This window comes from Poeciliopsis prolifica, unplaced genomic scaffold (assembly GCF_027474105.1).
Source record: "Poeciliopsis prolifica strain line A6 unplaced genomic scaffold, Auburn_PproV2 SCAFFOLD013, whole genome shotgun sequence".
NCBI classification, from domain to species: domain Eukaryota; kingdom Metazoa; phylum Chordata; class Actinopteri; order Cyprinodontiformes; family Poeciliidae; genus Poeciliopsis; species Poeciliopsis prolifica.
In genome coordinates this window covers 6,999,902-7,023,074 of record NW_026562388.1, presented here as the reverse complement: position 1 = coordinate 7,023,074, position 23,173 = coordinate 6,999,902, and the positions used below count along the sequence as shown (strand labels likewise).

Sequence of the window (23,173 nt, the reverse complement as noted above, 5' to 3'; positions counted from 1 at the left end):
TCTCACTCAATATGCAGAGACGTAATGCCAGGGTTTATTTTCGTTTTCAATCACTTTTCAGTTTTACCGCTGATGTCCATGTTAGAGTAATTATGGCCGGAATATTAGCAATTAATGAGATTACAAGGTATAAAGAAATCAACACATGGCCAAGCCACAGTTTTTTCTTTGTTTCAGATGATTAGATGCTTGCCAACTGGGACAGCAGACCATTTACTCTGCATCACGGAAACTCTGGACTTTATTGGAATTACAAACAGAAAACATGCTGAATGTTTTTCTCTGGAATTTCAATTTGCACACTTGATAAGTTCCTGATCTCAAGATTCATAAAGTGATCACAGACAGCAACATAAGTAAGCCACATATGAATGATGTTCAAATCCAAGAAGAGATAGCAGTAAGAAATGCCTATTATTTTTTATTTAGTTTTAGAAAAATACACACAGTAACAGAGTTTAACTGATTACTACATTTTTAGCACTTTAGAGAGTACTTATAAGAAAAGGAGCAAAATTGTGCACTCTTCTGGATGGCAATATCCATTTTTACAGAATTACAGCTTTTCATGCCAATGTGCACATCTGTTTCAGTTCCTGTGTCCATTAAGCCAATTCAATTTAATCCAAAATCACAAAAGAACAAACAACTCATGATGTGTTGAGCGCCAGGAAAAATTAGATGATTCCTGAAAATGGATTTAAAAGAAGACTGTGAGGGAGACTGCCTAACATATAGAGGCAATCTGCTCTGAAGCACAGCCCAGAACCACAAAAGACATGATACGGTCTTTAATTTGCAACAGATGAGTTAAAGACATGATATGGTTAGTATCACATAGGTTAGTGAATCTTTCCAGTCACTGTTATCATCTGCTTTTACAGTAATGAAAAGGACATTAATATGTTAACCTCAAAATTTGTCTTACACCAAACAGATTAAGGTTTCTTCTGACTGGAAGTCGTGTCAACCATTTGGAATGGCACAGCCATAGCCCTGAGTTAAGTCTAGAACAAAAAGACTTTGTAGTGTGCAAAACATTAGGGTAATGGCAAGGAGGCCTGTTAGCCTCACAGATTTGGAGGTTGTCGCCAAAGATAAAAGGTAAAAGAAATTAAAAACATAATTTTTCGCCCTCAAAATTGATTACTGCTATACCTTGCAAATATTAAAATACTGTAATCTGTAAGTTATTATTATTATTATTTTATTTAATTTTATTTTTTTTTTTTGGTGCGCGTATGCGGGGGGTGGGGGGGGGATAATTAATTATATTAAAATGTGATCTGTGATTTTGGACTCTGACGTGTTGACAGCCATCCAGAGCGCGGCGGCTTTAAGGAGGGAGGCGTGGTGCTGCTGTTTTGACCGACTTGTCAGAGCCGTCTCTCCTCACTACACCCTCAGCTGAATGAACAGCCCCGTACACCCAACACGGGGAGATCCGGTCCTCGCTCCGAACCCTCATCTTCTGCCCCTGTCTGCCCTCTGACAGCCTCTCAGGATTATTATTACCGAGCGGTGACGGTTTCCTCGCGCAGAGTCTGGAAGGTGAGTCCTTGATCTCTCCGGGAATGGATGGTGCGGGCAACGGCGTGCCGTGCGGGCTCTGCCCCGCAACTCGGATCGGCAGGGGCGGACTGACGCGCAAGGCTGCAATCGGTTGGAAAATGTTTAGACAAGGATTTTGGTGTTGAAGCTGTGTCGGCGTTGCTCCTTTTGACAGATTTCCAGCTTTCAATTTGTAACACTGAAATGGGTCTCGCAGGATTGGAAATGAATCTTTGCTTTGCAGCTGAGCGTGCCTGTTAAGGTCTAATACTGGATTTCAGTCTTCGCGTAATGCATTTTTGATATAATATTAGAACCTGGCGATGAATAATTGTTACAATACAGCCATCAGTTATGAAATAACCTTATAGGCCGCCATTATAGGCTTATTGGTTAATTTATAAGCACTTCTGCGCATGACAGTTTTATGTCCTCTTTAATTCCTCTCAGAACCTTTTTGTATTTGCAACCGGTAAGCAGATATGACAAAGACGGGCAGCAGTGTGTATTCACACGCGTTTGACCTCGATTTTATCCCGGTGTCGTGCGTTCACTGGGCTAATCGGCCACATATTGGTTCTAGTGGGTGTCCATAGAGGGCGCTGTGTCCCCTCAGCTGCTGTGTCATCCTCATTCTGCTTCAGTTAGAGCCTCCTTTTAATACATGACGTGCGGTGATGGTTCAGATCTCTAAGCCCATTTCAATCAGTTAGAAGAGCTATCTCATTCTGATTATGCTGTCAATTGCTGAGGATTCAAGAATTCCCAGCAATTCTTAAATTCCCAGCAATTGATTGAGGATGCTGTTCTTAGAATGAATCAATGAAATACAATCATGCCTCTTGAAGGCATGCATTTAGATTTGTTTGCATGAGAATCTGAGAATCTTTACTCGATGTGACAAATCCTTCCAGCTTGTGGTAAAGCAGCAGTTTGCCTCTCTCCTGAATCAAACTTGGCTGCAGGAGTTTTTCAGGTTCTGTTTCCCATCCAAACATTGTCACGTCAAAACATTTCTTTCTCTAACACAAACCAGGAGTTTGGCTGTCTAAATATCAGAAACGAGGGAAAGGGCACCTATTAATCTAGGTGGATAGGTGCGTTGTGAAACTAACTGTTATTTAAATACAATAAAAGAGAGTTAAGCTGAACGGTTTGGGTCTTGAGGGCATCTTCCACTCTTATGTCCCATGCAGCTTGTGGGTTTATAGCATTGGGAAGTGCACTGAGAGCTGTTTAATCTGACTGAACATCTGGTAGTAATGCAGCGATGGGTCTTCTTGGCCGGTTGCTGAGGTTTTATAAACATAGCAGCATCCTAAGCACAAACTGATCACCCACAAAGCTTTTATTGAAGAGTTATTGGCACATGCAACATTCTTTGTCAGTGGATTGGGGCTGCAATGGCCTAGTCAGTGCTTTTGCACAAGTTTACACTCACTTTTTCCCATTTTTTTCCCATGTTGCAACCATGAACATGATTGTTTTTTGTTTATGATTCTATGGAATAGACCAGCACAAAGGAATGAGTAATTATGAAGCGTAATGAAGAAAAATATTCATTATTTTCCATAATCATCTCTGTAGATCAGATGAGCACAATAATTCACAATTCACAGATATGTCTTTTGTGGTTGAGTGACAAGACAAAAAAGGGGTGTTTTAAAATAAAAGACCCAAGAACTTTTGTTCATGCTTCCTACAAGCCAAAATTACTCTGGTCAGATAAAAAGAAAACAAAACCTTTTGGGATCCAAAGAACTAAGGAAATTAACATTGTACATCACCATCTCCATGGGGACACACAGGGCAATAGAGATTATATTCTTCAGCAAAGAAACTAATGAGAACTGCTAAGAGGATGAAGGTAAATGCAGAATAATACTGGAAGAAAATGTCTACATGGTACAAAAGATTTGAGAGTGGGGTAGAGATTAAATCTTTCAGCAGGACAACAACACAACCCAAATTCCAACCCATATTCATGTGTTGCAATGGCCTAGTCAAAGTGAAGAAATACATTTGGAGCCTAAAGCAAGACTTGTGTTTGTTTTTAGATGCTCTCCATCCAACTTGTTGAGCTTGAGATATTTTGCAAAGAAAAATGGGGAAATATGTCTAGTTCCAGAGGTGCAACTACAAAGTATTGACTCATGGCAGGCATATATAATTTTCATAAAAAAATGCATCCAGCACTCCTTACCTTTCCATTATGCCATACTTTTAGTTAGTTTATCACATATAGCCCCCCAAAAAACATATAGTTTTGTGTTTTTTATACTTGAAATTATGAAAACATACATTGATTGGTACTTTGGGAGAATCTGGTAAACTCAACTGTTCGAAAAGAAAAACACTTTTAAAAAGAGCATTATGGGTTTAAGGATTGGAATAGATTTTGACATAGAAATGACATTTTAATCATGCCGACATGACACATAAGTGAGTGATTACAGGATTTATCCGTGCAACTCTGTTCGTTGTTTTCTAAAATTTTTGATCCACATGGCACAGGCACCAACATGCTGCTCACTTCAACCCCACGGGACTGTGTTAATGGCTATCGGTGATGGATGGATTTATTGAAAAGCCCTGCTCTTTAGCAGGCCGGCGCTGTCCGAGCAGAGCTGCAGTCCACTGAGCTTTTAATGAGCTTTAAGCTTTTCCACAGGTTCAGCTTCAAGTTAGATTTCACATGCAAAACAGAAATATCTTTCTGATTGTTTCCCAGTCAGGGTGGGAAAGCTTGATCCTACAGTTTTTTTTTTTTAGGTCCAGCATTTTGACTAAAGAGCAGAATCCTTTTTCAGCTACCTGTGTGTTTTAAGAGGATGGGGGCTGGGGGAAAGAAAATATGTCTGACATCCAAGAGTAACTGAGCCACTGGGCTGAGGTGTTCTGCTTTTGGCTGCAGCACTGCTGACTGAGCATGAGTGGGAGCCTTGATCAGCACGGCGTGGCTGGGAACTGGCACACAAGGGTTCTGATTCTTAAAGTCTAAACCACCATGCCACACAGAGGAGTGAGAAGACAGGACCGCTGTTTCGTGGCCTGCAGCTGAGGGGGAATTTCAGTCAGATCTTACAGTGCCTGGTGTTTTGATTGACAGGTTATCTTGACCTTTGAGTCTCCAAGGTGAATGTCTTGTGTTGCGAATCTAAGACTGTTGAGACAGAACAGAGGTGTGCCATGCTGCTCAATTCGTATATCTTTCTGTATTTTTCCAAGGCCTGCTTTCCTTATCAAAGCATATCTGCAGTTTGAAATACAATTTTTTCTCAATTTCATAAGGTACACTACAAATTTAGATGTGTAACTATGTCACCCATATAGCTTAAAACTGCACCTAATGCAGAGCCTGAAATAATGACAAGCTTTGACAAATGCATTTGCCCATTAAAAGAAGGGATCAAATGTTTGATTAGAGGCAAAGGAGTCACTTTTAAGCATTGTTAATGAGGGAGAACATTCTTGATGTAAAATAAGCTACTGTAAGCTACTGATGCTTGTCTGGCTACCAACTGATTCTATGCCTAAAATCAACATATTCTTGTTTGGACTCAACACAGCATTGTCATGTTTGTAGCAAGCACCACAACATCTCCACTGGTTGACCACAATGTGGCTTTGAGCCGATATCTGCTTCTCTATGTGTGGCGGCACACCAGTCCACTGTATCTCTGCAGGGTTTCTGGCTAAGCCCAAAAGGACGTCTGGGAGTAATTAGCCGTGATGGTTAAAGGAAAAACCAGGCAAAGTATTGTCCACATCCCACCACCTTTCCTTGTGATTGTTATTTCATATAAAAAAAGGCATAGGAATTTCTTTCTAAAGAAGCTTTGTTGAAGAAAAGGCCAAATTTGGATTATTCACTCTGCCCAAAAGTTGGATGGTGAGAATAAATGTGAAACAATTGCATTTAAAAAAAAAAAATGTAAAGATCAGTTGAACGCGACATACACAAGCAGGATCAGGCTGAGACAACAATAAAAAATATTTGTTGTGGACGTGGTTACCAAATAAAAAACACATTCAGTGAAGTGTCTAAAAATCAAGTCAGGGAAAGCCCAGTGATATGTCGACCTGTAGTTTTCACAGAGAAATACACTTAAATTTTCGTCCATAAATTTCTGATCTACATCTCTGTCTTTCAGTCAATTACATTATGAGATGATATGCTTGCAAAATTAAGAGCATCAGTATGGTTTCATCAATGCTGAAGTGTTTTTCAGCATTCAAACTGTAAACTTGAATTCTGAAAGGAGAAACGCATATTTTCAAGTTGACTGTCGAACTTCTCCAGATGTTTAATTTTAGTATATAAGCACCTGGTTTCTTTTGGTGGACTGAAATTTCAGGATAATTCAGTGTATAATGGGACAATCGGCAGTGTGATCTGGTCCATTTCATCCATACAGTAATGGCTGTTCTCTGCTGTACAGAGCCTCAAATTAAACACAACAGGAATGCTCCTGTTGTGCCAGAGATCCTTGGCGTCGGATCAACCTAAAGTTTACTCAAGTGTGAAGCGTTGTGATATAATCTTAATGCACATCTACCAGTGTCTCTCATCCTTTCTGTTCTTTAGATTCAAAATTGGTGTCAGGGCCCTTCCTTTGCATCATGAAGCACTGAGTGGGGGGTCTTGTGATGATTTGCAGACACTTTAGTGGAGTCGAAGATTGCTATTACTTATATTACAATTATTCACAAATGTGTTTATGAAATTCAAATGATTCAAGTCAAAAAAATCTATTTATGGCTAACTAATTAAAAACAAGAGGCATCTGCAGCTTTCTGAATCATTAGAAATGCTGTGTGTACTGCAAAATGACCAGAAAAGTTGATATAACTTATTGTTGCAAAATACAAGGGGTTTAATGCACACATCTTCAGACGTTAAACAAACATCTGAAGCCTAATTTGGGAAGAAATGAGTCCCATTTTACTCATGTTTACACAGAGCAAGCTTTCCAGAACAATCTCAGGTGTTTTACTGATAACATACAAAACCAGGTCAGTGATGAATTCACCACTTTGCAAACAGGAAAATGACATAAAGGTATGAAAGAGATCAGAGTGACTATTTACAGATTGTCCTCTCATTCAGTTGAACTCATTTTCACAATGACAAGTAGCTGATGACATCAATATTAGTGAGTCTAAGAGTCAAGTCAGTATTACTCTTGTTGAAATTTGGTCTCTAAGCAGGCAGATGTTCTTGCAAAGCTCTCAAGTAAATTTGATCATTGGTTCTCCAAGTTATTTGAAGGTGTCCTTTGGCTCATTAATTTTTTATCTATGTTGCACAATGCATAAGCTGTTATGGTCTGGTACAAACAAAGCGTGAAGAAGCAGCAATGCTTCTTAAGGAAAGAGGAAAGACTTTAAAGAATGGAGGAACGGAGAGATTCTTCATCTCTATTCTAAACCACTTCAAATAAGTCTTGGTTCTTTGAAGATCTCTGAAACTTGAGACATCACAACAACTGTTAAAGCTACAATGTTATCATTTGTATTCAGCTATATTGAGATATGTCACTTGGCTCAAGTTGTAATTCCTTCTATTGACGCTTTGACTTTGTCTCGAGGGATACTGCAGAAACAGTGCAAGACATATTTTGCTACTCCCTTGCTTCTTCATTTAATTGATTTCATCTGATTTTATTTTCCACAAACCCAGAAGCTCCAGATTTAAACATGAGAAGTAGCACAATACCGCCGCTGTTAATTAAAAGCTTTCCCCTGAAATATGAAAAAAAAAAAAATCGCCCCAAGTCCCCATCAGTTCAGAGGTTGTGAGGCTTTTCTGAGCTACTGTGGTGTTTTTGCAAACAGTAGTTTGCTGCCTTGACTACTTGATTAAATGTGCATGTTTCCACTGCTGCTATAAATGCCTCATATATAAATTGCAGGTATTTTGAGGCTTGGGTTGACTGCGCTGTTTTTTTTCTAATCCCACTGTAAAACTGCATGATTGTCGGATGATTAGTTTGTGAATCGCAGCAGAATCCAGGGAGCAGGTGGGCAAGTAAGATTGCCTCTGACAATTATTTCCCTATGAATGGGAGCCATTTAGCTCACAGGGTAATAGAGGTTGAGAATGTCCTAATATTTCTTGCCTCTGTGACAGCCATCTCCCCCTCTTTGGTCAGTCGTCTTTACCCTCAGTCCCTCTTCTCCCATCAAACATCAATGCGCTGGTTGTTTCAGTCTCCAAGTAGTCATAGGTAATTGGCTCCCGTCAAAATAGGAAGCAGGAAGGCGGGTAGAGACTTGGGCATCCAAACACCGTGTTTCTGCCCCGCGACTTGCGTTACCCTGAGCTACAGAGAAAGGGTTTTGTCAGTGGAGGGAAGTGGAAGGGGAGTCCACTTGGGACCTGAGCACGTCATCGAACACAAAGCAGCTCTTTCACTTGGGATCTGGAGCACATATGGGATCATTTATAAAACCTGCAACGCGTCAACCTAGTCCTCATTCTCCTGGCTGCAGGTTTCCACTCACCTTTACATCTCAAATTGACTTTGTTTCTAAATTTACAGTGTAAAGTGATGCCTGGATGTGCTGCACAACTGCTTCTCCTGATACTGATGCAAATTTATTTTAAATTCTTTTTGATATATTTCTCGCTGGAACGATTGTTTCTTTTGTTTTTGAAGTCACTGTTTCTCTTTAAGACATTCCCATAAAAGTCGGAATTTTTTTGAGGTGCCGTTTTGCTGTTGAATAAAAAAATCAATTCATAAATGAACAAATTGAAGGTAACCTTGTCGATCCACTGCTCCAGTAGTAACGCCATGCCAGTGTGACATCATATGCAGTGACTAGCCTCTAAATTGCACAGCTGGGTGCAGATAACGGAGCAGCATGGATGTTTATTTTTCACCGCCCCCCTCCTTTGCATTCCAGATTCTTATTTATAATGGCCATGATCTCCGGCACTGGGGGTTACTTCTATAAAAGGAAGTTTGAAAACTTTTGCAGACCTTCTTGAAAAAGAAGGCTTTCTTGGTATATTTTCATGAAGATGTAATCTTTGGATTTCAAATTGGAAGTCATTTTTCCATCAGTTGCTGAAGAAAACAAAGCTTTTTAGGTTTGCTCAAATGTCTTAAAAAAGCCTGGGTTAACTCAACTGTCTTCCGATTTATCATTTTACTTGATTTTAAGCCATTACATATCAGTTTATTTTTCTAAACTGAGAGACAAATTATGGCAATAAATATAGATGTGTATACGCAAATCTTAGCTATAATTCAGTTTATATGCTATGTTCTGAAAACTTTAGCCCACTTTTGTCTGATGAAATATAATAGTAGTACTCCTGCTCAAACATAAATAACTCTATTAACTCCTGCTTTTAGATATTTGTAATGAGACTCTAATAACTGTATTTTCCTTCTGTAAAACATGACCGGAAAACAGACAACAGCTTTAAATCATTGGCTGCCCAATGGTGCATGAATTGTCAAACTTGCAGGGAAAAGCTGATGCATACTCACTATTTTATACTAGACAATGATTGCTATAAAATGACTGAAATGGTACATAGTTGAGAAGGGGTGAAATGAGCAGCTCTTCTTGGGATAAATACCTTTCTCATCATGTCTGCTCTTAATTACACTGAGCTCTGGAAAATGAACCTTTGAACCTGTTGTCCTCAAACCAATGTCAGAGTGTATCTGATAGTTTCTTTCATCCACCTTCTCCTAAGGGAAAGCCTGGGCCTTGTGTGTGTGTGTGTGTGTGTGTTTTTTTTTTTCTTGTTGGTTCTTAGTATCGAGTCCTCCCTCAATTAGCGCTAAAACTTCTACATTAACGGTCCAGATGTCCTCTGTGGCCTGACACCTTCTTTAATTTGCAACAGATGAGTTAAACATATTACCTTAATGAGGTCATTTACCAGTGAACTGTGTGGATTTGGCTAAATTATCTAAAGGAGGCCCACACAGCCCTCTGGCCTCTGAAATTTAAGGTGACTCGCAGGTTAACCAAGTTGGGAAGAATGTTGAGTTCATCTTTGGATTACGAAGCATCCTTTTAGTAAATTCTTAAATAGTTTTACAATCTTGCATTCTTTCAGATGAGTTCTTCCAACTCTTCACTGCTAACCTCTCTCCCTCCATCTCCTGTTTCTTTTTTGCTGCTCTGTGCAGCTCTGTTTTTGTTTGATTGTGGGAAAATGTCTCCACTGTCCGTGAGAGTCCCCCGCTCTCTGGACCGGCTTTTCCCTTGGGTGTCCTCCGTACTCTGATACGCTGGGCCCCACCACTGCTGGGCTCTGGGGCTCTTGTTGTCTCAGCAACCACTTGTGGTAAGAAGCAGAATTCATTTGCCGTCTCCTTCAGGCTCTCTAGAACAGCATTTGTAAAGTATTTGTTTGACCTGAACCCTCATTTTTATTGTCAGGCTCAACAGCACAATTTTTCTTTTCAGGTTCCAGTAGGGAGACTTTAGGGCTTTCAGCATGGCCATAAGGAAGACTGGCATAAAGAACTCCTTACCAATAAATCACTTCAGATGCTGGAACGAGATTAAGTCGACTCTTGATGTGTCACAGATTTGAGAAGGGCCCAAGCTGTTGAAGGTTTACTTTGGCCGTGAATGCTTGTTATTGACCTTGATGTGTGAAGTTTTCATCATACGACTAGCAGTTTTGTTAATCAGACTTGCCATTTGACTCTTGCCGTCATTAGGATGCCTTTTAAAGCCTTTCCACTTTTAGTTTAAAATTTTCTGTATTGTGTTGCTTTTAGCAAAAATGTATTTGTACTTGAATGTTTATACTGCCTTTTATTTTAGGATCTTTGTGGGACTCCCCTGAAATAAAGGCTATGTTGCAACAGCTCAGCAGTCATGAAGTACAAACAGTATCTCTTTTTCGTCTTTGCATGCTTCTTTCTTCACATCCCTATTTTCTTTCCCTTCTTGAGTTCTTGCTTGCTTCCCTTTTCTCTTACCTTTCCTTCATTCTTGTGTCCTTGCTTTCTTCCTCACTTTCTTTGCCTTGCGGAAATATTTCCATTTTTTTTCCTTTCTCCTGTTTTTGCTTCATCCATGTTTCTGTATATTCTGTTTTTTCTTGTGCCCTTTCATCTTTCCTCCATTGTCTAGCTTTTTGTGTCTGAAAGCTTAAGGTACACCAAGGAGAGTGACTAAGAGTGCTTGAATTAAGTGTTTGGAAAAGTTGGACATTTTCCATGAAAAATGGACAGAACCACAGCAATGTGACTTTACTTCAAAAATATCTCCGTAAATTTTACCAAGAATTGGCCAGTTCTCCAAATAGCATAGCCGTCCTTCTCAATCTTCAATTCAATTTGAGTAATTCACTTTGCTGGCGTGGCTAATGTGTTTTACTGAAGTTATCTAATGCAGGAGCGCCTCAATTTAACAAGATTTAGGATGCAGATGGATCCCATTCACTTAGTGTATTTTCACTAATCCATCATAATATTCTTATCCTGATTCCATCTTCAGGGGCTGGAAACTCAAACAAACATAAACTGAAAGACTGGAAGAACGAGCACACTGTATCGGGCCGGAATCACTCCAGAGATTTCACATTGATTCAAAACCAAACTCCTAAGGAGTAAAACATCTTAAAAGATAAACACCATCATAACTCTTCCACAGAGTTCTAGATGACTAAATTTGGCTTCTACATTCTTCCCATGCATTTCTTTTTAATCGTGTAATAACTTTCTGTTATACTTCAAAGCTTCTTAAGTAGAATAGAAAGCATTGATAGGCATTTTTACTGTGAGCTTCAGGCTTCTCGCAGACCCTAATGCATCTTCTGAGCTCACTGCCATTGCTTTCAGTCTGAGCATTGAGATGGATTTAGCAGTTAAAGATCCCGGAACGGTGTCGTCATTTTTTTTCTTCTTCTTTTTCTTGCTGTGGTGTAACTTAAAAAAAAAAAAAAAAAAAAAAAAAAAGCAATCTGAACAGTGGACCTGAGCCATGTCCTTCACGCCAGAAACGTCTTTATTCAGAATGACAAACTGCTCGGTTGGCATGATTACAGCACTCAGGAGAGGAATGAAAACGGTTCTGTCTCTAGAGAGACTTCCTGAGAAAGGGGGTCTTCTGCTTTTGTCCCTCGGGAGAGTAGATTGACCTCCAGCAGGCTTAAAGGGGCTGTTGAAAGGCGAGGTGTTTATTTGTGCTGTTTTTATAAATGGCACCACTTCTCCAGATCTAACTTCATTGGCGTGTTCTCTATCATCTGGAAACACTAACGGGCTGTCTCATTTCCCTTCACTTCAGTATTTCTGACATTCACCTGCAACTTTGACCTCATTTCTCGTTCTCTACATGCACTTTGGCGTTCCCTGAGACTTTGTGTGACATAAATAATTATTGTTGATAAAAAACACAGGTGCTCATATTGGTTCTGGTTCCAATTTCAAAATTCATGTTCTGCAGATGGAAGAGGAATTCGGATAAAACAGATGTCATCACCCTGTGATATACACTCTTCATTTCCCTTATGGTGAATATCCCCTACTGATTCCTTCTCCTCCTCCACTTCTGCTGTTCTTTTAGTTGCTACGATACACCCTCCACCACCATTCTCCATCAGCCTCCTCCTCGTCCTCCCTTGCACTGGTCAGCAACCTCTCTGGGCAGAGGGATGTTTTTCTTCTTCGTTTCCTTGTATAAACTATCATCCATCAGGGTTAAGGAAATGACAGGAGACTGTTGGACAAACTCAAATGACCTGATCATGTTCAAGTAACTGATGAGATGAAGATATTTTCAGATTTCCAGTTTCTATATCCGTGTCCCTGTGTCCCTCATTGATGGTTGTAAAAAATGAAACATTCTTATTTTTCACTGTTTTTCTTTTTACTCATATTGTGCATTTCTCGTGTTTGACCATAGGCATATGTGATGCAGTTTTGGCATTTTGCACTGAGAAATTGGAGAACTGACTCGGCTCCTGAGAGATCCACCATCCTTCACTTGTTTACCTGCTGAATGCCGGGATGAACACAAATAGTCCACCTCTTTGTTGGTATTTATAAGAAATTCTAGTCGATAAAAAGTAGAAGAAAATAGTGTCTTAGGTGTGGATGTATGTTTTGTTTTCACCAGTCAGAAATAGGCTGCTCAACAAACAAAATGAACAGGATCTGTTTAGAAAATGTGTGAAAATGCTGCAAAATGTTTTGAAGGAGCTTCAGAGAGCAGACAGTTATTCATAATTGTAAAAGGTCTTGCTTTTAGTATTAAGCATTAAAAAAGATTGACAGTCAGACTTCTATGTAATTGCTGTCTGTGCACACTTGGGTGGGGAATGGTTCAATCTGGGAGTGACAGTGAGATTAGCAGTAAACCTCCTGTGTCTGCAAAACCAGGAGACATGCATTAAATGCAGGAGGTTGATATCTTTTTCAACATTGAAAAGCTCTTCTTTTTTCAGCGTCCAGGCCAGTATGCTCCTTCAGGCAGTGATCCATTGTTTAAAATCGATTTGATGTCCACACTCCCTCCATCATCTCAGTTTTCATCCTACCAACGTCCCATTGTCCAGAAGTCACAGAGATATTTCAGACCAAACGATATTGTGATCATTGGAGGGGCAAATAGGGGTGACAGAAAGTCAGGGTAGTGATGCCGCCCGGCTTTCCTCAACGTCATCCGCTGGGATTTATGGTGGCAGTGGGGGTGCATTAAAGGTATTAGGCAGACAAACTAGATCCTAGGTTCAGACACTGTGCAAATACTGCTGCATCCATCCAATAACATGTCTACCCTTGCCCACTCAGTGCCTTTCTACCTCTATCATGCTGACAAGCAGAATCCTTAGAATAGGCAGTTAAATAGCAGAGCGACCGAGGCTGGAGACCAGCTGCCACATAAAAATAACATAAATTCTTACTTTATTAGTATTAAGGGAAATGGAATCATAATTTCAATAATAAAATTGTAGTTTTATTTTGGTAAATTCAGCATGCAGATCCAGAAGTTTAGACAATACATATTTTGAAAGCAAGCTTGTTCTGGCATAAGTACTTAAAACCTTTTACCCTGCTCCTTTTTGTCTGTCCTTTCCTTGCATCATTACAACTCCCTTGCTCAGCCCAAATTTGCTGCCAGGTTGCCGTGGCGACCGGCCGCGGTACATAAACCGTCCGAGGTCTGGCGAACCCAGTGCAGGAAGTTTTGTGCATTCCTTATCTCTCACTCGCCGCCACATAGCGCAAGGACCGCATCAGCAAACTGAAGCCTCGTTTAATTTAGCTTTGATTTCACCCTTTTCTTTTTTTTTTTCCAACAAGCCTGAGAAATGAAATCTTTGAGGTCTGAACCACTCATACTGATTTTATAAGTGTTTGGAAAGGATGAAAGAGGTTTGTGGAGACAGAATTGAAATAAGAGGCGGTTATGTTGTTGAAATGTTGGAAATTTTCAACAATCCATCATATTTTGTGTCTACTTAATTCAGACATTCACATATGAAAATGAAAAACACATTCTTACCATCCTGGCTTTACTTTCGTTAGATTTCATCCAAAATCTTTTGAAGGAGGAGATTGTAGCTCCCGATTTGTGCTCTGCATGATTTTATTTTTGACAGAGAATCAGGGGAGGAAAAAAAAAAAAACTGCTCACAAGCCAGTAATGTGCAGTTCCAGTTTACTGAGATTTTATTCCGTCTTTATTTCCCTAACTAGAACAAGTATGCAGAGATGAGGACAGCATTTCAAATCATCTCCAAATGAAACATGGTGACAGGTGAGGAGCGCTAGCGCCCCTCACCCCCATTGCGCCACCATCCAAATGTCAGAAATCGATGCTGGTGCTTTTTGAAAAAGCTGCTTTGAAATGTGTCAGAAGGTCACTGAGGTCTTATATTACATCCTCCAAAGCATTCCGGAGGGGAATTGTATGCGCCACAGTTACTTTGTGTTCCTAATAGTTCCCCTTCCCACTACAATCCTACTGCTGTGGGAGGAAAAGAGAAAAGTCAGACTCATTGTTCTGGGAAGGAAACCAAGAAGCAGAGAGAGGAAGAGCAGTGGGGGGGAAAAATTGCTGACCCACATTTTTGTTGCAGTTTGTACCGGGACACAGCTTTAGGATCTGGCCATTTAGCTTAAACGGCTTGTAATCGGGACAATGTGTGTTGACGGGGCTCTGCCAGAAGAGATGTGATTAACTGAGATTTGGAGTAGGAGGCCAAGGTTTTTGAACAAGTTGTCATTCTGTTGAAGTTTTTTTTTTTTTTTTTTTTTAAAGACAGCTGCTCATATTGTTAGAAATTCTTTGCTTGTATCCTGTTCTTGTCCAGACACTGAACATGAAAACATATTTATGTCTATACTCTGTGTGAGACTGAGTAAAACCTTTTGCTGGACCTTGAGATTGTATAGTACAATGTCACTGTTTTACCTAATAACATGAAAGAAAGACACGGATTCATCGATGTAACAAAATAAATGAAATTCTGTTTCAAGTATTTATCTGAAAAGTTTTACCATACAACTGTCTTCTGCTCTCTATATTTTGCATAAATAGGGTCACATTTTAAAAATGTGAAAAGCAATAAAAAATATAAAAAATACAAGGCAAGGCAGTTTTTACAAAATATTGCCAAAATTTTACATTTTTTACATGCTTAAAAATATGTTTGACATAAACATGCATGCACTGGTCAAAGCTCCATTTTCCTCTCTTCTTTCAACTAAACCTCTTGTCATTGTTCTCCTGCTGTGCTGACAATCTGTTGTATTTCAAATTATAACAGTAAATGCCTGCACATTTTTAGACGGCATCGCTGTCTGAGTTTAGTCTTTGTGTTTCACAGTATTCAGTGCGGACATGAGATCTGTTTCTGCAGCCAGTCTGTGGAAAATCCTGATTTGTGGATGTGTTTGTTTTGCCACAATGGTTTGATTTAAACTCCACCAGCCATCACTCTTGTGATGGAGAGACTTGTTTGCTAGCTTGATTTCACAAGCGTTGTGGGTGTTTGGGTGTTTTTTTTGTTGTTGTTTTTTCTTATATATACACTTTTAGCAACGGAAAATGAACAAACATGTTGTACGGGGATGTCAGTGTGTGTCATTAAGAAAGCAGATGGATTTCCAAGCCACGTGCCACTGGTTTCCAGTCTGAGGAGACCACTTGGAGCTCAGCTGGCTTTAATCAACGCAATCATTTACCGCTCGCGTGGGTGAGTGGTGCTCGATGGATCCCTAAGCGACACCTCCCCTTCCACCTCTGCTCTCAAGCAACACTCCACACAGCATGGAGTGATACTGAATATATTTATATTGTCTCTCTTAAGCATACAACAGTGAGAAGGCTGGATGTGTGCTCCCACTCTCCCATCTGTTTATTTAGTCATTCGAGTTCACATAAACACACATACCTATAGGATTACTGTGATTTCTATGTTTATTTTATAGCTTTTTAAGAATCGTGTCCTAATTGCTGTTTATAACCAAAGAAAATTAGAGCATAATTTTATTTAAGGGTGAAAGTAAATGTAAGGTTCTCAGGTGCTGGTTATGTTAATTCCTTGGAACATTCTGTGCATTTGTATTTTGGGTTGCTTCCTACCAAAAATGTCAGGTCCAAAAAGAGCCACTAACTACCAGGCTTTTCATATTCCAATGTTTATTTGGTACTTGCTTTGGCAACCAATGATTTCAAGAAATTTTCAACAATCCACTAATAGTCTGCTGTTAGCAGTTGTGGTTATGCGAGGTCTATAGTTGATTTGTACTTGCAGGAGGCTGCTCAGAGTTATTTTAGTGTGATCAGGGGCCATATTCTGTCATATTTTATTAAAGTCAACCGGACAAAATGAGATTTTGAGCTAGGAAATATTAAATTTAAAAACAGTGTAAAGCCACAATATGCTTGGAGGAGCTGTGATCCACAGCGTAGGTGGAAGAATCTGTGCACAACTAGAGTAATAGTTGTGCACTCACATGGTAGAATAGTAAAAAGGCAGCAATGATAAAACAAAGCCAGTAGCCAAACAACCCATGCAGGGGTTACTTTAAACACATAGAAGAGATTTGGTCTCATCTGTTGAGATCAATATCTATTTTTTTTGGCTGCATAGAAAATGCTGGTGAAGATTCTTTCATCGACAGGGACAGAAAGCAGGTCAGATTTCATGGGTAGATGGAGGGAACCAGAAGACTTTATTGCAAAGGTCTACAGTCTCGATTCCAACATGATTATAACCCATACTGTCATCAAGTTGACTCATAGTTGGCAACAAAATAGGAGACTCCACAGACGAAGCTTAACTTGCTCAAATTTATCGATGTCGAAAAACCGTTCACTGTGAAAAGAAAAAGGTGATTATGTCGATAATAGAAAAAACAGTCTGCCTGACTTGCTGATAAGATTGAGTGACACAGAAATCCAAAAAGAGGTGTCACTGGAAACATTACCCATTCGGAAAGCCAACCTCCCAGAAAGAGAAAAAAGATGAGAGAGTCCTAAAGCACCATATGAAAGCTACCTTTGTATCTGTCAAACCCACCAATTTGTTTATAAATTCATTGTTCATTTTTTTTGTTTCTCTTGTAGATCAACAATTTGCACTCTCAAATCTCTCTAAATGCTGCAGCTCTGTAGCCCAGTAGCAATTTTAAAGGCTGGGAAAATTTTAGTGTTGATATCCTCCAAGTCCAGTGACACACATGGAAAAGAATGGAGTCACTAATTAAGATTGTGGCTCTTATCAGTTCAAGTTGGGTGTAATCAACACTCATTCCGTCTGTGTACATAAAGGTCTGATAGCTTCCTGCAGGCAGGGCTGACTTTGCTTATCAGCTTAAGACACTGGAATGGTTCTGACCTCGTCCTGAAACTTAAGCATCTCGCAAACCTCTGTGTCTCTGTATGTAACCACTGGAGGACGTGTTGACTCAGCAGACAACAGCTTGATACATACACATCTACATAATAAGCTGGTAGATGATGTTCAGGCAGCCCCTCGGCTATATTTAGCGTTTGATGTCTGACCTTTCCCTCTGTTTATGACGTAGCTTTCCAGATGGACTCACTGTTTTTGAGTTATGTTGTCAAGACAAAGGTCAGCTGAAATGTGGTTACATGTGCTTGTCAACAGTTGAAATCCATTTTATTTATGAGTATGTAGTTCATTTTGCAAAACAAAATTACTGGTGCTTGAGGATGCAGACAATGGGCATTACACAGTCACTTCTTAAATCTGCTCTTTGTGCTCTTCTCAGATTACATATTGTCATGCTTTCCTTTACGCCCAGAAGTAATAACTACAGAATCATGGTTGGAATGAGCAGTAGATCAGAACACACTGTTCTAACCAAGTGCAGAGATAAACAGGAAGTGTTTGTTATTCTTCTGACATCCCAAGAGAGCTCAAAAGATTCACTCCAGCAAAGTGAAACACTCATCTATCATTCCTAGCATTACAAAAGTAGGGCACAATGGAAAATTAAGTTAACTTTATGCTTATTTTCATCACAGGTTTCCATGGGTTGAACGGACCTGTTGGTTATTCAGAACAAGAGGGTCATTTTTGAAAAGCATGCTTTGTTTCTGCAAATGTTTGTCTTTGCTATTAATCTTTGTTAAGTAGTCAAGGTTGTATATAGTGCAATTAAACTTTAGAACAAATAACTTAACAGTAAGACTAATGTCAATTTTACATATATAGCTACTAAACAAAATCCAGAAATATAATTACAAGGTACTAAGATTGCTATTTTGTCATCTCTAAATATTCTTGCACGGTTTCGTTCAATAAGCAAAGAAAGCTTAAAGTTGTTTTGAGTCTGAAATGCTAAAAGTACCATTAAATCATGATAAAAAGCCCTGTTTTTTTTATTTGTGTTGTGTGCTTGGTCTTACTCTTATTCTTTAAATCAAGAATTATAAAACTGCTGTTGGAATCTAAAGAAAATTGACCTTGGTTGTTTGGTCCCCCGCTGGCGTTTTTAGAGTTTTACGCCAATAACTAGAGCACAGGAGGGGGCAAAGGCCATGAATGCAGACACACCTGTTCGTAGGACATGACTCCTCATTTTATTGAGATTCTGTGACAGTCTTGACCTAGAGTGTTGGTCTCACACAGAGCCGTGGGCAGATATTTTATCTCCAGTGCTGAAAACAAATCTAAACATTTTTGTCACTCGTCCCAGACGTTCTTCATCACACATGAACCTGTAATGATGCCTTGATTTATGAGGCTTTGGATTGGTTCTAAGAACAGAAATTGTTATTGCACTTTCAAGGTAGATTTAAACTTTGGGTTCAGACTGGTGATGGGATTTGGATGGTCATATAAGTAAATGTTAGAAATTACAGTGTCAGTTGCACAGCTAAAATTGGTTCCCTAATATATGGAAGATCCCATGCTGCCAAATTCATAATGACTTTTTTAAAAATGAAAGCATCTGGAAAAAGAGCAAAGTCTTCAGATTTTTTACATTACCTTACTGTCAGTCACTGTTCTTCAGTCACTGTTCTTCTCTTCATTGTGAGCACACCTGGGTTATAGTGCCCAAAGGGGAGCTATGAAATAAGAGTCGTTGTATAGGAGGAATGGTTTTCATGTGGACCCTTTGTACCTAACATCTCACATTTCGAACTCCTAAAGGTGTTGCCTATTATGAAGAAACTGTATCCACTTTTAAAGGTTCCATTCTATATTTAAAGTTCACTATTACATGTGAAAACGCCAACAGATGGCTTCCAAGCCTTGAATTTCTTGAATATTCACATTGTTATACTTTTAATGTGCATTGCTTAAGAGCTTGATTGTTTTATACCTCAAAACCCTCTTACAGTTCCTATCTCATTAAGACTTCTGTCTTAAAATGTTCTGACTCATCAGCTGTTTAATTCATTTGGCTACAAAAAATGAAAATGAAAAGTCTGTTAACAGTGTTCCATGTGCAACCTGGGTAGGTCTGTATATGTATGGAGTCACTAGATATTTTCGAAGACTGTATAAGCAGTACAAAAATAAAATGGAGTTCGGAATATTTTCTATCCATCCATCTCACAAAAGCTGGAACGTGCTGCAGACCGTTTTTCACAACCGATTCTTTGCTTTAAAATAAATAGTGAACATTTTTGTGTTCACGCAAACATATCTGAAACATGCAGTTTTGGTTTTTGCTGCAGCACCAATGAGTTTTGCTTGCTTATTCTTTGGCAAAAGCACACAACGGTTATTTTAAATGTATTTATTTCTTTTTAAAGGACATTTGAAATAAATAAACCCTTGGTCTACCAACAAAGCATTGGTATTGTTCAGCTGCTGCCCTCTTTTGGGATAGCAATTACCTTTCACAATTGCTTAAAACTGATCTATCACACTGGAAAGGGGAAAACCTAAAATCTGAATACAGCCTTTTTATCATCACTGCTAAACTGAATGAAATCATTGGACGGTCAATGAAAGACTAATACTGATGGCCTTCATGCCCAGCGATCAAAGTATTACATCATCAGTTAATATGATGAGGCCATCGTGAATCATTCACCGGAAAGCTGAACAATCGTCCAAACATAACAGCATTTAGCTGGCACATATCCACACAGACATGAGACGTACTGTGGGAGCCGGCGGTTGGATGATCTTTGACCTGACTCAGTCTGCCTCCTCGACAAAGGAACCCTTGAGATGCCCATTACTGTTAGTAAAAAGAGAAAATACATTTATGATGAGTAATCTTGGGCTTGAAGTTAAATGTGGGTTCCCTTGTTTTTAAAATTCTATAGAAAGTTAAGAGACTAAATTCAAAAGTAGAAAATAAGAGTAAGTGCCTGCGGAGTGTGAAGAGTCACCATAAGGACACGGTCATTACATTTGGATTTATTGTTTGCTGCCTTGCAATGATTACTTTATAAAGATGGATGGAATACAGCTCCCAGCAATTGTAATTTATGGCCAGCTTACAATTAGACCATGTACACAGGATGTGCCCTCACATTTACACTGTCAAGAGTTCAGGCTTTGTGACAACAGCGGTACTTTTCTTTGTGGCAATGTATCTATGCACGGGCGTGAAAGGGTTGATTGTGTGCAAAGTGCTGCCGTGAGGAATTCCTGGCTTAAACAAAACAAACTTAAATAAGAGCTGTCTGGTCCAGAAGAACCCTAAATCATACTGAAAGGAATGGCATGTTGTGAAACATGCCTGCATGCCATGTTAGCTCTAAGAGAGGCTGGCTTGGAGGAGAATTTGAAGCTTTTTCTTCAATGAGGAGCTTGAATGAAATGACTACCTCTGTGGAACTTAATGGCTGTTTCTTTGCAGACTATGCAGACTATCAAGTTTTATCACTCTAGTGCAGCTGATTGAGTCACTTAAAGTAATAGGCTATGCCAGTCTCTACCAGCAAACCTGTTTTTGAATCGGTGTCATGACTGTCATATTTTTGAATGAAGTCACCTTCTGTTTTCGCCACTTGACCTTAAGTGACAGTATAGAAATATAAATGAGCACTGAATAGGAAAAATAAACCCAAGCATGTCCTCAAAAAATAATAGAGCAGATGGCCTTACAATGTAGTGGGATGGGGGTATGATGTGCATCTCAAGCATGTGAAACTGGCTCCATTTGCCTCAATTACCATGTTTTGATGGATGATACAGTGTCATCCAAGTGCACTTAGCCAGACTGGAGCTTAGCCTATTCCTTGGAGGGGCTTCCTAGGAGTATCCTTTAGAGGTTTGGGAATAGTGATGTAACCCTAGAGAGACAGTGGAAGTGATGCTGCTGTGAAAGAGAGAAGGGAATCACAGGAGCGGAAGTGGACGTCTTGGAGATAAGCCTGCTTCTCCTTGCTGGGTTAATGGATACATCCCAAAGGCTAGCTTAGGAATGGACTCAGGCATCGCTGTGACTTGGTGTCATCGATCTTGTGTTCCCTGAGGGGAAATAAAGAAGAAAAATAGCATTATAATCACCTATTTTTTTCTTCACATTCCCTTTGCTTATAAATGTCTCCACTTTATGTGTGACAATACATCTTTGTGTCAAACAGAACTGATATTTATTGTTATTTTACTGCTAGATGCTGGTATACAGCATCTATCGCTAATCTATTTGCATTGTTGTTTTTGAAAAGCCAAAGCAATCAATAGAGATCCACTGATAAATTGACTGGTGACTAAAGCTGGAGTTTTTATATGCTAAATTATTGGTTTCCAAATGGGCAAATATTTGTTGGTTGTGGTTAGCTGAAAACTAAAAATTACGTGTTTTTTTTTTTTTTTTTTTAAATCAACAAAGGGATTATGCCTACCTGCTAACATACCACTCTTTTGTACGGACGTTGTTGCAAAGCGCTGAATGTGATAAATGCTTTGTTTCAGTATCGCTGTGGTATTTAAAATGAAGTCAAAGAAGGCAGAAGGACAGAAGGAAGATTATAGAAAGAAAATTGCCTTTTTGCAGAAAATTAAGCAAACAAAAATGACATGACAGCATAACTGGAAATAATTACCTTTTATAAGTATTCAGTTCTATGTCAGGCCACATGCTGGGGTATCTTATGATGCATTTTCTTCTTAAAATAGAATATGTAATCTGAAAAGAAAAGCTACACATAGAGATTAGAGATTAAAGCATAATACCTGACTAATCATATTTGAGTATTTAATCTAATTGTGTTTCACTTAAGCATATTAGTAAAATGGTTATTAATCACTGAAGGGATAAGACAGTATAAAAAGCAGGTGGTCCTTTTTTTTTCTTAAGTTCAGCTTAATAAATATTTTGTCTTTGTAACCTGAAAGGAAATGTATATCCTCAATAAATTATTTGCTTGTTTGCATCAGAAAAGATAACCTGAGGAAAATGAATATAAAGCTGTTTTCAAGTGATGATTTTATTTACTATGGAAATGATGCTATCCAAACCATCTTGGCCCTAAGTAAAAAGTAATTGGCCCATAAACCTAATAACTGGTTGTGTCATGCTTGGTGGCAATAGCTGACATTTAGCTTTTGAAATAACTGGTAATCAGCCTTGTACTCACCGTGGAGGTATTTTTGTAGCATTAGTTCAGGTCCATTTGAAGTTTTTTTTTTTTTTTTTTTAACATAACCAGGCAGTTTGAGGTCATGCCACAGCTTCTGAATTCAATTTATGTGGAGACTTTGACTAGGCCATTTCAAGTTCTTACATTTCAGCTAGTAATCACTATGCAATAAGGCACTGATTTGGATCATTGCCTTAGTTCATAAACTACGTTCCCTTGTGCTTAATATCACAAAGCAAATGCTATGCACTTTACAATTTCTTGCAGGATTTTCTGGAGCAGAATTCATTACTCCATCAATTCTGACAAGTTATCCAATATCCAGATTATCATATTGGATATTGCACATTATAGAACATTGTTTGAATTTAGAGATCACATTCTTTTTTTGGAACTTTAACCCGGATGTAATGAATGTCACCTTCCAAATGTCCTCCTTTACTCCCCATAGTAGACATTATATTTAACTATACTTTTCTTACTCATGGAAATTATCACTTGTATTTACTGAGGATATATCTTATTTTGAAATTTGTTTGATGACGTGAAACATTTGTCTGAAAATAAATAAATAAATGTAAGGGTACAAGTGCTTCTTCTT

The 23,173-nt window shown here is 38.9% G+C and overlaps 1 protein-coding gene across 4 annotated transcripts in view; it reads left to right on the top strand.

Annotated features, from left to right (window-relative positions):
* The first annotated feature begins 1,389 nt into the window (after window positions 1-1,389).
* The window catches only part of daam2 (dishevelled associated activator of morphogenesis 2), a 99,721-nt gene continuing 77,937 nt past the window's right edge, over window positions 1,390-23,173 (top strand). For all 4 annotated transcript variants that reach the window (XM_055038103.1, XM_055038100.1, XM_055038102.1 and 1 more), the window contains exon 1: window positions 1,390-1,551. The gene's annotated coding sequence lies outside the window, so the exon portion shown is untranslated. The remainder of the gene's footprint in view (window positions 1,552-23,173) is intronic.